This window comes from Carassius gibelio, chromosome B15, assembly GCF_023724105.1.
Source record: "Carassius gibelio isolate Cgi1373 ecotype wild population from Czech Republic chromosome B15, carGib1.2-hapl.c, whole genome shotgun sequence".
Lineage (NCBI taxonomy): Eukaryota > Metazoa > Chordata > Actinopteri > Cypriniformes > Cyprinidae > Carassius > Carassius gibelio.
Genome location: NC_068410.1, coordinates 2368284 through 2383337, shown reverse-complemented (window position 1 = coordinate 2383337; position 15054 = coordinate 2368284). Strand labels below are relative to the sequence as shown.

General features: G+C 34.4%; 1 protein-coding gene across 2 annotated transcripts in view; it reads right to left on the bottom strand.

The window, feature by feature from the left end:
- Positions 1-15054, bottom strand: part of LOC127972095 (leucine-rich repeat and fibronectin type III domain-containing protein 1-like) — a 113293-nt gene that overhangs the window by 30252 nt on the left and 67987 nt on the right. For both annotated transcript variants that reach the window (XM_052575380.1, XM_052575381.1), the window contains exon 2: positions 12627-12714. The gene's annotated coding sequence lies outside the window, so the exon portion shown is untranslated. The remainder of the gene's footprint in view (positions 1-12626; positions 12715-15054) is intronic.

The window sequence follows — 15054 nt, the reverse complement described above, 5'->3', positions numbered from 1 at the left end:
TTTTTCTTTCTTATCTTTTAAATAAAATCAATACTTTTATTCAGCAAGGATGTGTTAAATTGATAAAAAGTGATAGTAAAGAAAATTTATTATTAGAATATATATTATTAGAATTTTTTTTTGAATAAATGCAGTTCTTTTTAACCTTTTATTGATCAAATATATCAGACAGCAGAACTGTTTCCAACACTCATAATAAATCAGAATATTAGAATGATTTCTAAATGATCATGTGATCGACTGATGTTACATGTGACACTGAAGGCTGGAGGAATGATGCTGAAAATTCAGCTTTGCATCACAGGAATAAATTATTTTTTGGACGAATATTCAAATAGAAAACAATTCATTTTAAGTTGTAATAATATTTCACAATATTCAATTTTTTTCTGTATTTTTGATCAAATAAATGCAGGCTTATATATATATATCTGAACTGAAAATATAAAAACAAAAGCTATTTTAAAACATGAATAAATACTACAATATAAAAACAGCACCAGTTCTTATAGCTGCCATTCTGAGTAATATGATTTCTCACACTCATTTTGCTACGAGTGGCACACATTCTCTCCCTAACACTTTCCCTGGAAGTGAAATCAAGCTGTTTAATGCTGTTTTGAAAGATGAGAGCCCCCTGCAGCGTTAGCGATCAGCTCGGTTTGTGTTCATATGGCCAGCTGCCAGCCCACCTGTCACATGACCTGTGTTTTCATCAGAGGAACCACACACCTGCACCTCAGTCACCTCTCACCTGCGACACACGGGTCTCCATCTGACAGAGCGAGGCGACACCTGCAGTCATGTTGCATTTTACAGGGACATGCTGTAGATTGAATCGTAAGTGGCACATCAGAAGACCTTGTATATTATAGATGGCTATCAAGATTAATGTTTAAAATCAAAGTTTTTTAAGGCCAGTCTTTAGACGGCTTAGGGACACAACAGCTCTGCTACAAACCCTAAACTAGAAAAGGAGCTGGTAAGTGACTGATTCGGGACGCTCTTATGCATTAATATGCATTAACCCATAAAAATGCATGCATGTAAACGTACATTCCCAAAGAAGGTAATTGAGAAAATGACGTAAAATGCATTAAAAATGTTTTTATTTTGTATGCACATTTCACAACATATCAAAGTGTCACAAAATTATTTTAGCGAAGAGCAGTAATTCATAGTGTTATGGAAGTCAATATCCGCCATATAAGAAAAAAAAGTCATGCTTTGGTAATTGAGACATAAAGTTCATATTTGAAAGTTGAAAGTTATTTGAACATAATTATGAGATAAAAAGTAAAAATGATGACAAAGCCAATTATAACAGGCCCAATTTTTGTTATATTTATGACTTTATCTCATTTTGATTTTTCGTGTCACGAGTGACTTTTTATATCAAGTTCGAATTCTTAAATCATAATTTTGGCATAGCATGTCATCTTTTCGACTCATAACTGACTTCATGTCAATTATTACTTTTTTATCATAATTCTAAGCATACCATAAGTTTGGCTTTGTATCTCATAAATATTACTTAGTAATTTATCATTATGACTGTAAATACCGACTTTATCTCATAATTATATATAAGTGCTGTTTGTCATAATTGTAACTTTCTGTCAATTATACATTTTTCTCATAATTATGATTTACTACTTCATAATTTCGATTGTCTTGAAATTACGACTTTCATCTAATAATTATGACTTAGTATCTCATAATCTCGACTTCGTCATAATTATCTTTTTATCTCATAATTATGAATTAGTTGGTCATCATTCATCATTTATTGCCACAGATCTTATTATAATTATAAGTTTGACTTTTTATCTCATAATTTCAACTTTGTAAAAATTATGATTATCTCATAATTATGGCAGTATGTTATAACATTGACTTACAAAAAGATAAATGCCATAATTATGAAAAAGTCAATGTTATCACATACTGTCATAATTATGAGATAAAAAGTCAAACTTAGGCATAATTATAATAAGATCTGTGGCAAGAAATGATGAATGATGACCAACTAATTCATAATTTTGAGATAAAAATTTAATTATGACGAAGTCAAGATTATGAGATACTAAGTCATAATTATTAGATGAAAGTCGTAATTGCAAGACAATCGGAATTATGAAATAGTAAATCATAATTATAAGAAAAAGTTATAATTGACAGAAAGTTACAATTATGACAAACAGTACTTATATATAATTATGAGATAAAGTCGGTATTTACAGTCATAATGATAAATTACTAAATAATATTTATGAGATACAAAGCCAAACTTATGGTATGCTTAGAATTATGATAAAAAAGTAATAAATGACATAAAGTCAGTTATGAGTCGAAAAGATGACATGCTATGCCAAAATTATGATTTAAGAATTTGAACTTGATATAAAAAGTCACTTGTGACATGAAAAATCTCAAAATGAGATAAAGTCATAAATATGCCAAGAAATATGTCTTATAACTTTAAATGAGACATTAAATAAGAAAAAAAGTCACAAAATGTAAAAAATGTATTGACCTGCAACATAAGGGCTTGAGCTACCGATCATGTATCTGGAATATGAAAGTAAATGTTTCATAGAACATAAATGCACATACATATTTAAAAACAGAACAACAACAGCACCGAATCAAAGAGAGGATTAATGACACTGAGCAAGTCAGCAGGTGATAATTAGTCATTTTTCTCATGCGTAGTTAATTCTGATTGTCTTGTAATGAAGATGAAGTGTTTGAAACTGTGACCCCTACAGGGCCAGACAGAAAGAGTCCTGCTGCACGGCTAATCAGGACACAAATTCAAATAGAGTTAATCAGATACTTTTGACTTCTGTCTTTTATAAATGCTGAAAACTGTGTTTTCAACATTTAATGGGGTTTGATTGCTATAATTAACAACACAGACTAGCAGAAGTGATTCGCTGCTGGAGCGTTTGATTGACAGCTTGACAGCAGCACACAACCATTTGCTTTTAAACTTCCACCCTTTGTTCAACCCTTAGAAATTCATCATGGGATATACATATGTCAAATACTATAATTACTACAGTTCCTATTATAAAACAAGTCAATAGACACACACAAAATTGTAATCCTGCTGAGAAACCCTATTTTTTTTCTGAATACTGTATTAGGATGATTGCACGTGATATTATTTAGTGGACTGTTGTATAAAATCAATTATTTAATATTGTGCGTATATTGTGAAAATCTTCTATTTCTGCTCTATTTTGCCAGTTAAAATATATCCAAACAGAATTTCAGTGACCAACACACAGTGGTATTTAATTCCTAAAAGAATCAGAGTTTTGAACGAATCAATGATCCATTGGTAAGACACTCAGTTGATTCGTTCCTGAATAAATCAGCTATCTGAACGAATCAGTGGAATGAATGATTCAATGACTCACTCATTAAAGCAGTGACTTGACTCCTCCTACAGGCAGTTTAAGTTTCATATGTAAAGTATCATTTCATATAAAAACTGATTTCGTATAACTGTTCATTAAACGAAGTTAATAGTCTAAGAGATATTCTCAAAATACATTGAGCAGCTCCAGTTAACACACAGTAATGTTTTGTTCCTGAATGAATCAGAGTTTTGAACTAATCAACCGATTCACTGATTCATTCATAAGATGATCACTAGCTCTGTTCCTGAATGAATCAGAGTTTTGAACTAATCAAACGATTCACTGATTCATTCATAAGAGGATCACTAGCTCTGTTCCCGAATGAATAAGAGTTTTGAACTAATCAAACGATTCACTGATTCATTCATAAGAGGATCACTAGCTCTGTTCCCGAATGAATCAGAGTTTTGAACTAATCAAACGATTCACTGATTCATTCATAAGATGATCACTAGCTCTGTTCCCAAATGAATCAGAGTTTTGAACTAATCAAACGATTCACTGATTCATTCATAAGATGATCACTAGCTCTGTTCCCGTATGAATCAGAGTTTTGAACTAATCAAACGATTCACTGATTCATTCAAAAGAGGATCACTAGCTCTGTTCCCGAATGAATCAGAGTTTTGAACTAATCAAACGATTCACTGATTCATTCATAAGATGATCACTAGCTCTGTTCCCGAATGAATCAGAGTTTTGAACTAATCAAACGATTCACTGATTCATTCATAAGATGATAACTAGCATTGTTCCCAAATGAATCAGAGTTTTGAACTAATCAAACTAGGGATGTCAACGATTAATCGATGATTGATTAATTGTCGATAAGAGATGCAATCGATTAAGGCTATTGATGGTCGGTTAACCGATTCAATGTTGGGCTGCGTGAGGCTCATGCGCACTCAACACGTGCGAGCGGCTGTGAGTGACGGTGACGATATATAAAAGCATCATCATTCATTCACAATGTACAAATTAAGCTTTTAATGTGATTTAAACTTTAAAGTACATTAAAATAGAAACAACATAAAAGTTCTTCAACATTAAATGCAATAGAAATGTAGTTACTAATCATTTCATCATATAACTGTTTTATATCGTGCGCTTTGCAGGGCTGCGGGACACAGTGACAGGACAGGTAGTCTATTCATTCCTACAACTTGTTAATTCATTCCTACGAATTATTAATGTGGCAATTGTCCATGTTTCATTAATTTTGTTCCCTAAATAACCCATGATTTAAGTGAAATAAGGGAACAAATTAATAAATCGAACGAATTCTTAATTCATGAAATCTTTAATTTCCCTTCCCATGTTTACCACAGTAAGAGATGCGAAAACAGTTATTAAAAGCGAAAGATAATAAAATAAACCTGGGAAATTAGAGGGTTAGACTATGAAGATTTAGGAAAAGAAACAATGCCTAAATATACTGAATTTGTGGAAATTCGTGACCAACCGGCAAACCAGAACAAAGCCGCGTAAATGAAGACTATGGGGTCCAAAAGCATGGTCGCGATCTAACATTTTCCAGTTAACCTATTATTCCTCTAATAAACAAAGCTTTTATACCACACTTGTCATAATCAGATCTTATCATTTCTAAATAAATAATTGCTGGATTCAAAACAGCGATTAATAGGCGCTGTGACCGACACATTCCTGGAGCTATCACTGCTGTCACTAAACGGTGACGCCGAGCATCGTTCACAAGTTTCTGCATGGACCTGACTAGGGCTCTAAGCCCTGGGACAAAATGGGATGCTTTAAGGAAAATTTATAGCCTACTAAGTAATAGGCCCAACATAAAAATAACAATTTGTTTTCATGTTTTTTTTTTTTTTTTAAATAGGCTATGCGAAATATATCCGACTTAAATAGGCTAATTAAGATTAACGGATTTAAAACAGAAGTGTGGGCGCTCCATAAGTTCACAAAAAAAAAAAAAAGGATGACAACGCATTCTGTTTGTTTGCTTTATTTTACAAGAGCACAAACCTTCTGTTTTTATTGTGAGTGTGCACAAATGAAAGTAAACACTTTTGCGGAAAATATATATATTTTTTAATGTCTCAGCTGTTTCGATCGCCCCGGAGCCTGCTGCACACGTATATTCTAGCGATTCAAACTTACATCGCAGTCTGTTCATTATCAAAATAAAATGTCAACTAAACATTAAAAGGTTACACTGGTCAGTTTAAATAGACCGTATTATACCGGTCCACTCTGCTGTTATGCCAAGGACGTTTTTGCTCATATGAAGAGGATCGTCTTTTCCGTCTATATGCGAATGCGTTTTAAGTACAAGCCTAGTTTACATTATAAATAATAGTTTAACATTCAAATACATTGCGAATATGGAAACATTTCGATTTGTGCCGAATGAGACATGAGCAATAACCTCCAAATAAATCTAGCCAAAGCCGCGCTCGCTCATCCTCGTCTGCACGCATGAACTGTCACGATCTAATGCGCTGTATGCCGGATTTTTAAAAATCTGACATTTTCTAGGACAGAATCCAGCAGGATCAAATTAATGTGAGCAACTGTGTTTTGGTGCAGCAGCGCCGATGTAGTTCACTTAATGTGCAGCGCAGTCACACGCGCTCCACATTTCGGATAATTTTATACAATAATGTCAGTTGAAAACATTGCAATTGTGCTTTAAAATACAACAACGAGCACCACAAAACCATTTAAAGAGGCGCGTTCAGCGTTCTCCGTGCGGGATTGGAAACTGTCAACAAAGTAAAATGACCTCAAAAGTATGGCGCGCTCTCTTCATTTTATCAAATGATCATAATCGCATCTATTCATTTTATAATCCTGCTACTAGCATTTTATTCAGACTAAAACCTCTTTAATTCAAGTGAGAAAGCGTTTTGTGTGTGTGTGTGGCTTTTGCACATCCTGTCATACCGCTGACTGCGTGCCTACAATAGACTCATTTTGCAGTATTATGGTTAACGATTAATCGATTAATTGATCGTTAATTTAAACGACGATCGATCATGGAAATAATCGAAATTTGACATCCCTAAATCAAACGATTCCCTGATTCATTCATAAGATGACCACTAGCTCTGTTCCCGAATGAATCAGAGTTTTGAACTAATCAAACGATTCACTGATTCATTCATAAGATGATCACTAGCTCTGTTCCCGAATGAATCAGAGTTTTGAACTAATCAAACGATTCACTGATTCATTCATAAGATGATCACTAGCTCTGTTCCCGAATGAATCAGAGTTTTGAACTAATCAAACGATTCACTGATTCATTCATAAGATGATCACTAGCTCTGTTCCCGAATGAATCAGAGTTTTGAACTAATCAAACGATTCACTGATTCATTCATAAGATGATCACTAGCTCTGTTCCCGAATGAATCAGAGTTTTGAACTAATCAAACGATTCACTGATTCATTCATAAGATGATCACTAGCTCTGTTCCCGAATGAATCAGAGTTTTGAACTAATCAAACGATTCACTGATTCATTCATAAGATGATCACTAGCTCTGTTCCCGAATGAATCAGAGTTTTGAACTAATCAAACGATTCACTGATTCATTCATAAGATGATCACTAGCTCTGTTCCCGAATGAATCAGAGTTTTGAACTTATCAAACGATTCACTGATTCATTCATAAGATGATCACTAGCTCTGTTCCCGAATGAATCAGAGTTTTGAACTAATCAAACGATTCACTGATTCATTCATAAGATGATCACTAGCTCTGTCCCCGAATGAATCAGAGTTTTGAACTAATCAAACGATTCACTGATTCATTCATAAGATGATCACTAGCTCTGTCCCCGAATGAATCAGAGTTTTGAACTAATCAAACGATTCACTGATTCATTCATAAGATGATCACTAGCTCTGTTCCTGAGTGAACCAGCTGTTTGAACGAATGAGTTGAATGAATGATTCAATGACTCACTCATTACGATGTCACCTGATCCTAAATAACATTTAATTTTATTCCAAAATCATTTCCTGCTCAAATATTCATGACGTTATTTTTAAACTATGAATCTCATAGAATCCAGCTTCTGCACCACTAGAGCAAAATGTTTTATTTTGTTGATACTGATTTTATTTGATTGGTGACAACATAGCGTCTCATTCTAAACAAATTTATTGATTACATGGAAGAATTAAAAGACATTACAGATGATGCATGTATCCGAATAGGTAATTAAAGATGTAAAATGCCCTGGAAATCAATTTAAGGTGGCAAATATTGTCCTTTAATGTAATTCAGTGCAATATACAGAATATAATGAATAAAAAGTCTTTCAAAAATCTGTTCCACTATGTTTAATATCAAATTCTTGCTCTTTAAGGGATACTACACAGTCAGACAGTTATTATTTCAAAGCATAAGGCCTTTTTTGGGATACTGAGGGGGTTTATTTTGCGATAATGATTGGCTGAGTGTATACTGTCTTCAAGAGAAGCGTGTTTACAAGATTAGCTGCATAATCCTGTTAAATACATCCAGGTGCAAGCAGCAATGCTCCTATTTGTGATGCATATTAGGCATAAATGTAATATGTATGTGCATGTCAAATTTCCTTACATTTGGGTTGCACAGTTTTATGAAACATCTTGTAAAGGCTGTATAAGTACTGTTACTACTAGTTTCTGTTGTGTCAAATGGAGCTGAATGTCCACAGTGTTGCATTGAAAGGAACGAACACTACAAGCAAAACCTGACACCAAGAAAATGGCCCTCAGATTTACAGTTTTGGCAGCACAGCGGGAAAGCTTTTAGCTGCGATATCAATCAAATCCCAGTTCGCTCATATTTATAAGGATTTGAGCACTTGGTCTCTGGATGTTACTAACGGTACTAACATTAATGGTACGATTGGTAGGTAATATTGTACTAAACCTGACAGATAATGTAGAATTAAACCTCTCACACACTACTAGAAAACTCAATAGATACATTTTACCAAAACTATTATAGTCAGCTTGAGAAACATGGAGAAAACTACTAGTTAATTTAAACTCACCGGGTATAATTAAAACAAAATGATAGATGCATCAGTAAATGTGACAGAGATTGCAAGTGTAACAGTAAACTTGTCAAATACTGTGGAAAACTACTAGTGAACTCGAAAGATAAATATAATGCATGCTTTGAAATAGAATAACAGATATTGCATCAGTAAGTAAAGTTGCATCACTTGGAAATTTGACCGATACTTTTAAAGTCAACTTAATTCGTACTAGTGCACCAGAAAGATAATGTATTACTAAACGTAGCACACTTCAAGACCTCCTCAAAACTATAACCGCTGGTTTGTAATGTTTGCATGTCTCTGGCATCTCTTCATCAAGCTGATAATGCATGCACATACATGATTGCCTCCATCACCTTGACGAGCACATAAACCACAGTATTCTGCAGAGTAAACCCATGAACCTTCTCCATGAATAATACAAGAAGCGTTACGCCTTGAAGCCGGTAATGAATACTTCATGACTGGTGCAGGAAGTAACAAACGTCTGTCTGCTTAAACATCATCCTCTCCGTCAGATGAGAGCGGTGCTTAACGCTGCGGATGCTTTGAAGGCATTAGCCACGATCGCTGATATCACAGGATAAAGACGACCTGCCAGTCTAGAAGAAGCTAATGCAACATGTTTTTGCCGAAGCAAAAGATCTTTTATTGATGAAGATTATTTGATGGAGTCAAATCTTCATCACGTCTGCTGTAAATGTGCTTTAATTGGATCCTGCAGAAGTGACCCCTGAGGAATTCTGATTGGTCAAACAGAGCATTGGATTAGCCAATCAATGCATGCCATTGGTGGAGTGGTTTCTGATAGCAACCAATCAAACATCTGTTGGATCTGTGATTAACATAAATGCTAAGGAAGTATAATCCCATGCATAATCCCCATAGGGGAGATATACATTTTTAATGATAACTTATAAACCTTCAAGGACAGAATTACTGTGAGCTGCAAGGTTGTTAATCAATAATATATGCTTCAGTTGAAGCCATTAGCATGCACTATTTTAACTTATTTGATAAATAATTGTGCTAAACAGTTGATAATACATTACTCATAATTCTGCAGAGAAATCTCCACCAATCGGAGTCACAATTTAATCGAGCCAAAATAATGAATCATGTCTCTTTACGCTCTCTAACTACTTCAAGTGTGTGTGTATAGAGAGAGATATTGCTAGAAATATTCAATATATTTAGTTTCTTCACTGAAGAAAAACTTTTTTTCCATTATTCTCAATCATGAGATTTTAGTTTTTCCCTTATTAAAGCCAATGAGTACAGTCTTTGTCATTTTTTAAGTTTTTTCTTCAAGTCAGAGTTTGTAATGTTGTTTTAAAAAAAAAAAAAAAAAATGCATATGAGAAAAAAAAAAGAATATGAAAAATAAATCAGGAACCAAAGCTCCTGAAAAACTGAGCGTCCAATGTTGAACCCCATGAAACATGAGCCTTCAAAGCCCAATTTAAAGGTGCGATGTCATGTATTTCGTAGTTAAAAATAACATCTAATCAAACAAGAACATAGCATGGGACTTTGCATTAAAAATAACCAATCGGGACATACAGTCTTGTTCAAAATAATAGCAGTACAATGTGACTAACCAGAATAATCAAGGTTTTTAGTATATTTTTTATTGCTACGTGGCAAACAAGTTACCAGTAGGTTCAGTAGATTCTCAGAAAACAAACAAGACCCAGCATTCATGATATGCACGCTCTTAAGGCTGTGCAATTGGGCAATTAGTTGAAAGGGGTGTGTTCAAAAAAATAGCAGTGTCTACCTTTGACTGTACAAACTCAAAACTATTTTGTACAAACATTTTTTTTTTCTGGGATTTAGCAATCCTGTGAATCACTAAACTATTATTTAGTTGTATGACCACAGTTTTTTAAAACTGCTTGACATCTGTGTGGCATGGAGTCAACCAACTTGTGGCACCTCTCAGCTGTTATTCCACTCCATGATTCTTTAACAACATTCCACAATTCATTCACATTTCTTGGTTTTGCTTCAGAAACAGCATTTTTGATATCACCCCACAAGTTCTCAATTGGATTAAGGTCTGGAGATTGGGCTGGCCACTCCATAACATTAATTTTGTTGGTTTGGAACCAAGACTTTGCCCGTTTACTAGTGTGTTTTGGGTCATTGTCTTGTTGAAACAACCATTTCAAGGGCATGTCCTCTTCAGCATAGGGCAACATGACCTCTTCAAGTATTTTAACATATGCAAACTGATCCATGATCCCTGGTATGCGATAAATAGGCCCAACACCATAGTAGGAGAAACATGCCCATATCATGATGCTTGCACCTCCATGCTTCACTGTCTTCACTGTGTACTGTGGCTTGAATTCAGAGTTTGGGGGTCGTCTCACAAACTGCCTGTGGCCCTTGGACCCAAAAATAACAATTTTACCCTCATCAGTCCACAAAATGTTCCTCCATTTCTCTTTAGGCCAGTTGATGTGTTCTTTGGCAAATTGTAACCTCTTCTGCACATGCCTTTTTTTTAAGAGAGGGACTTTGCGGGGGATTCTTGAAAATAGATTAGCTTCACACAGACGTCTTCTAACTGTCACAGTACTTACAGGTAACTCCAGACTGTCTTTGATCATCCTGGAGGTGATCATTGGCTGAGCCTTTGCCATTCTGGTTATTCTTCTATCCATTTTGATGGTTGTCTTCCGTTTTCTTCCACGTCTCTCTGGATTTGCTCTCCATTTTAAGGCATTGGAGATCATTTTAGCTGAACAGCCTATCATTTTTTGCACCTCTTTATAGGTTTTCCCCTCTCTAATCAACTTTTTAATCAAAGTACGCTGTTCTTCTGAACAATGTCTTGAACGACCCATTTTCCTCAGCTTTCAAATGCATGTTCAACAAGTGTTGGCTTCATCCTTAAATAGGGGCCACCTGATTCACACCTGTTTCTTCACAAAATTGATGACCTCAGTGATTGAATGCCACACTGCTATTTTTTTGAACACACCCCTTTCAACTAATTCAACTAATTGCCCAATTGCACAGCCTTAAGAGCGTGCATATCATGAATGCTGGGTCTCATTTGTTTTCTGAGAATCTACTGAACCTACTGGTAACTTGTTTGCCACGTAGCAATAAAAAAATATACGAAAAACCTTGATTATTCTGGTTAGTCACATTGTACTGCTATTATTCTGAACAAGACTGTATAAAGGTAAAATTTGCACAAACGGAAATCAACCACAAATGCTGATTTTGAGCATTCAGCCCAATAAAAGGACAGGAAAATGCATGTCAATGCCAGGAATGAAACATCTAGACTAAGTTGGATGCTTTTACTAAAAACAGGACAATTCATCTGGATCATCCTGGTGCTTCATGACATTGCTTGCATCATTAAAATTTCGAGGCAGCAATCTTGTCAAACAAGTTTAATCACACCCTGATGAACATATTTACTCCCAACGCAAGGACTCGACTCAGAAACCCTGTGGTTGAGCGATTAGTTCTGCAGTTAAAGGCATGTAATGCATTAGAGACGGTAGCAGCTCAGATATGAAGACATAGTTTTCGACCTCCATCTGCTCTCCGCTACAGACCACAGAAACCATCGCTCTGAGTTTACAGGAACACACCAGACCGGTCCTCTCTACACGAACACGCTGAACTGCTGGAGTGTAATTCGTGTGGATCAGTTTTAGTACATGCTGTCAGGTTCTTAAAGGAACGGTGCGGCCGTAAATGAACAATCGGTGATCGTTTACACACCCTGATGTTTCGATTTTTTTCAGTAAATAAGTAAAAAGAGAACTCCAAAATCCCTTCAGGAAAAACCTTAAATTCTAATATGTTAATAATTAATATGCATCTAATTAAATATTTCATATTCAACATGCATATTTAATAAAATGATGCAATGTTTACATGTTTAAACAAACAACTTCAGAAAACACAATATACCAGAAAGTTTGTAGAGCAATCTTCTCAACTAGAGAAGAATGGTGATATCGATTAGTTCAGTCTTTACTGATTCACCTGCATGCACCAATCTATTATTACCCAGAAATCCAGTGACAGGGGACCTGACAACAGATGTTCCCGTTTATCATGATCTGAAACGGTTTTAGAAATAGAGCGAGAAAGAAATGAGAGGAAATGTTTCACACTCACCAGATATGAAGTTTGTTCCAGTGTCGGTCATCTCAAAAGGGCATCTCTCGTCTTTACAAGGGCTTCTGGGTAACTGGAGTGATGCCACCTGTAGCCATGACAACAGAGAGAGACGATGCCTGTTTAATGATGCCATCACCATATAAAAAAAAAAAGAAGAGAAATACAGACTCCACCATCAACATCAGGAGAACAGTGAGACGCCATATTAAATAATCTATATTAGAAAGCAATGAGATTAAATAAAGAGTGAAAAGAGAACATTTTCCTCATAAGAAAAATGCAAATTCAAAATAAAAAAAATGTAAATACAAAAAAAATATTATACTAAAATAAAAAGAAATTAATGTTTCGGAAAATATCTTAATAATGTCATAAATGTAAAAAAAAAAAAAAAAAAAAAAAAAAAAAAAATATATATATAACTAAAACTAAAACTGAAATAAAAAGATTATTAAACATTAATAGTAATAATAATGAAAAATAATAACAAAAAATAAAATGATAAACAACAAAAAAACTAAAATGAAACTAAATTTGACTAAGATTAAAATAACTAAAAATATATAAATTAAAAACTATATAAAGAGTGATAAGAGAACCTTTTCCTCATAAGAAAAATACAAATTCAAAATATTTTTTTTAAATAAAATAAATATTATACTAAAATAAAAAGAAATGAATGTTTCTGAACATATATTAATAATTTTATATATATATAAACAAACAGTAATAATAATACAAATTAAAAGTATAAAAAAACTAAAATTCAACTAAATTGAAATGAAAATGAAACATTAATTGAAAAATAAAAATATAAAAATTAAAAGCTGACTCAAAATATTAATTAAAACTAAAATAGTATATAAATAATTCTAAAATAACTCTTTAGATGAAAAAGCATCTCAGCTCTTTTCATATTTCATCAGCCCAGAAGAGACCAAAGAGAATATCATGAAAAATTCACAACATTTTGACTGAGTTTGGACCCGCTGCTTGTGTCGAGAAACACATTTCCATGGATTATTAGCTCTGGTGTTTGTGAAGTCTATAGTGAATCAGGTGGTCCAGAATCCATGAATGATTGTGTGTTGTTCAGAAGAGGCGATCAGACGAACCGAAAACAGCTGAAGAAATCCCACTGATGCACACGGAAAGAGAAACTAAAACACACACCCACATCACTCCAGTTCTGATCACTAAACTCTTCAGAATTTCATCTAGTTATTATTCAGATCGTGATTGATTCCTCTCAACAGCACACAGCAGATGCCGGACAGATAAGAGGACTGAACGTGTCCTTCAGCGCAGCTCAAGCTCAAAACAAGTGACAATAAAAACTCAGCGCAATTTCTATGCAACAATATGAAAACGCTTCAAGGTTGTCCGTGACAAATTCTCTTTCTCTCTCCGTATTTCTCAGGTTTTATTGATACAGGACCTCATTTAAAACCTAGTGAGCTGCCCACCTTTCCAACATTTCTAAGAATCATAACGAAAGCTTCTATGGCACTGTGTTTTGGCCAAAATGTAAGGCAGTATTAATAAATAAATCATAAAGAAAACAATCCCAGAATACAATGTGATGGTCCTAGTGAAAAGTGAGTGCATGCTATAATACAATAAACAATGCATACGAAGCATGCAAAGCAATGTAAATATACTGTAACATGCAAATACTGGGTAAATTAAATTGTGCATTTTTGGTTGGATATATATGCATAAGTATATAAATATGACATAATAGTATGCATCACTAATTGTGTGCTAAGAGGCTTGTTGTGTAGTGTATCATCAGATGCTCCAGCTGTACTGACTCGGTCCAATCCAAACAGCTCGTCTCTCTCTATTTTCTCCTCTGACACTCATCTGTTATTCTGTACATACGGTGAAAGCATCCATTCATCCGGCCCATGCAAAATGCATGAGTGTGGTTCTTCTCAAGTGATGTGTTTAGTGTGCTTACCCTCCACGCTGATCGTGTCAGAATCACTCATGCCGAGCTCTAATAACACACTCTGCAGAGGAGTGAGACGCTCAGAGAAAGAGCAGCACATCTGATTCTACACAAGCATTTTTTTTTTTTTTTTTTTTTAGAAATGCATACTTTCTTAGTGAAGATTAAATAATATAATATACATTTATAGTGCATAGTAGGCATGCAAATCACCATGGAGCATAACATATTGCAACATGCAAATATTGGGTAAAATAGCTGTTTATATGCATTGTAGAAAACAAATAATATTTGAATTCAGCAAGGAGACATCAAATTGCTGCTAGATGTTTATATAATGATGTCATTTGTTATATGACAACAAGCATACATTTCTTTATTGTTCTCTAAGTAAATAAGCATTGAAAACACTATACGTGTTTTAGAGCAGACCACTTTGGTATTTAAGAACCTGCACAAGTGCATGAATTT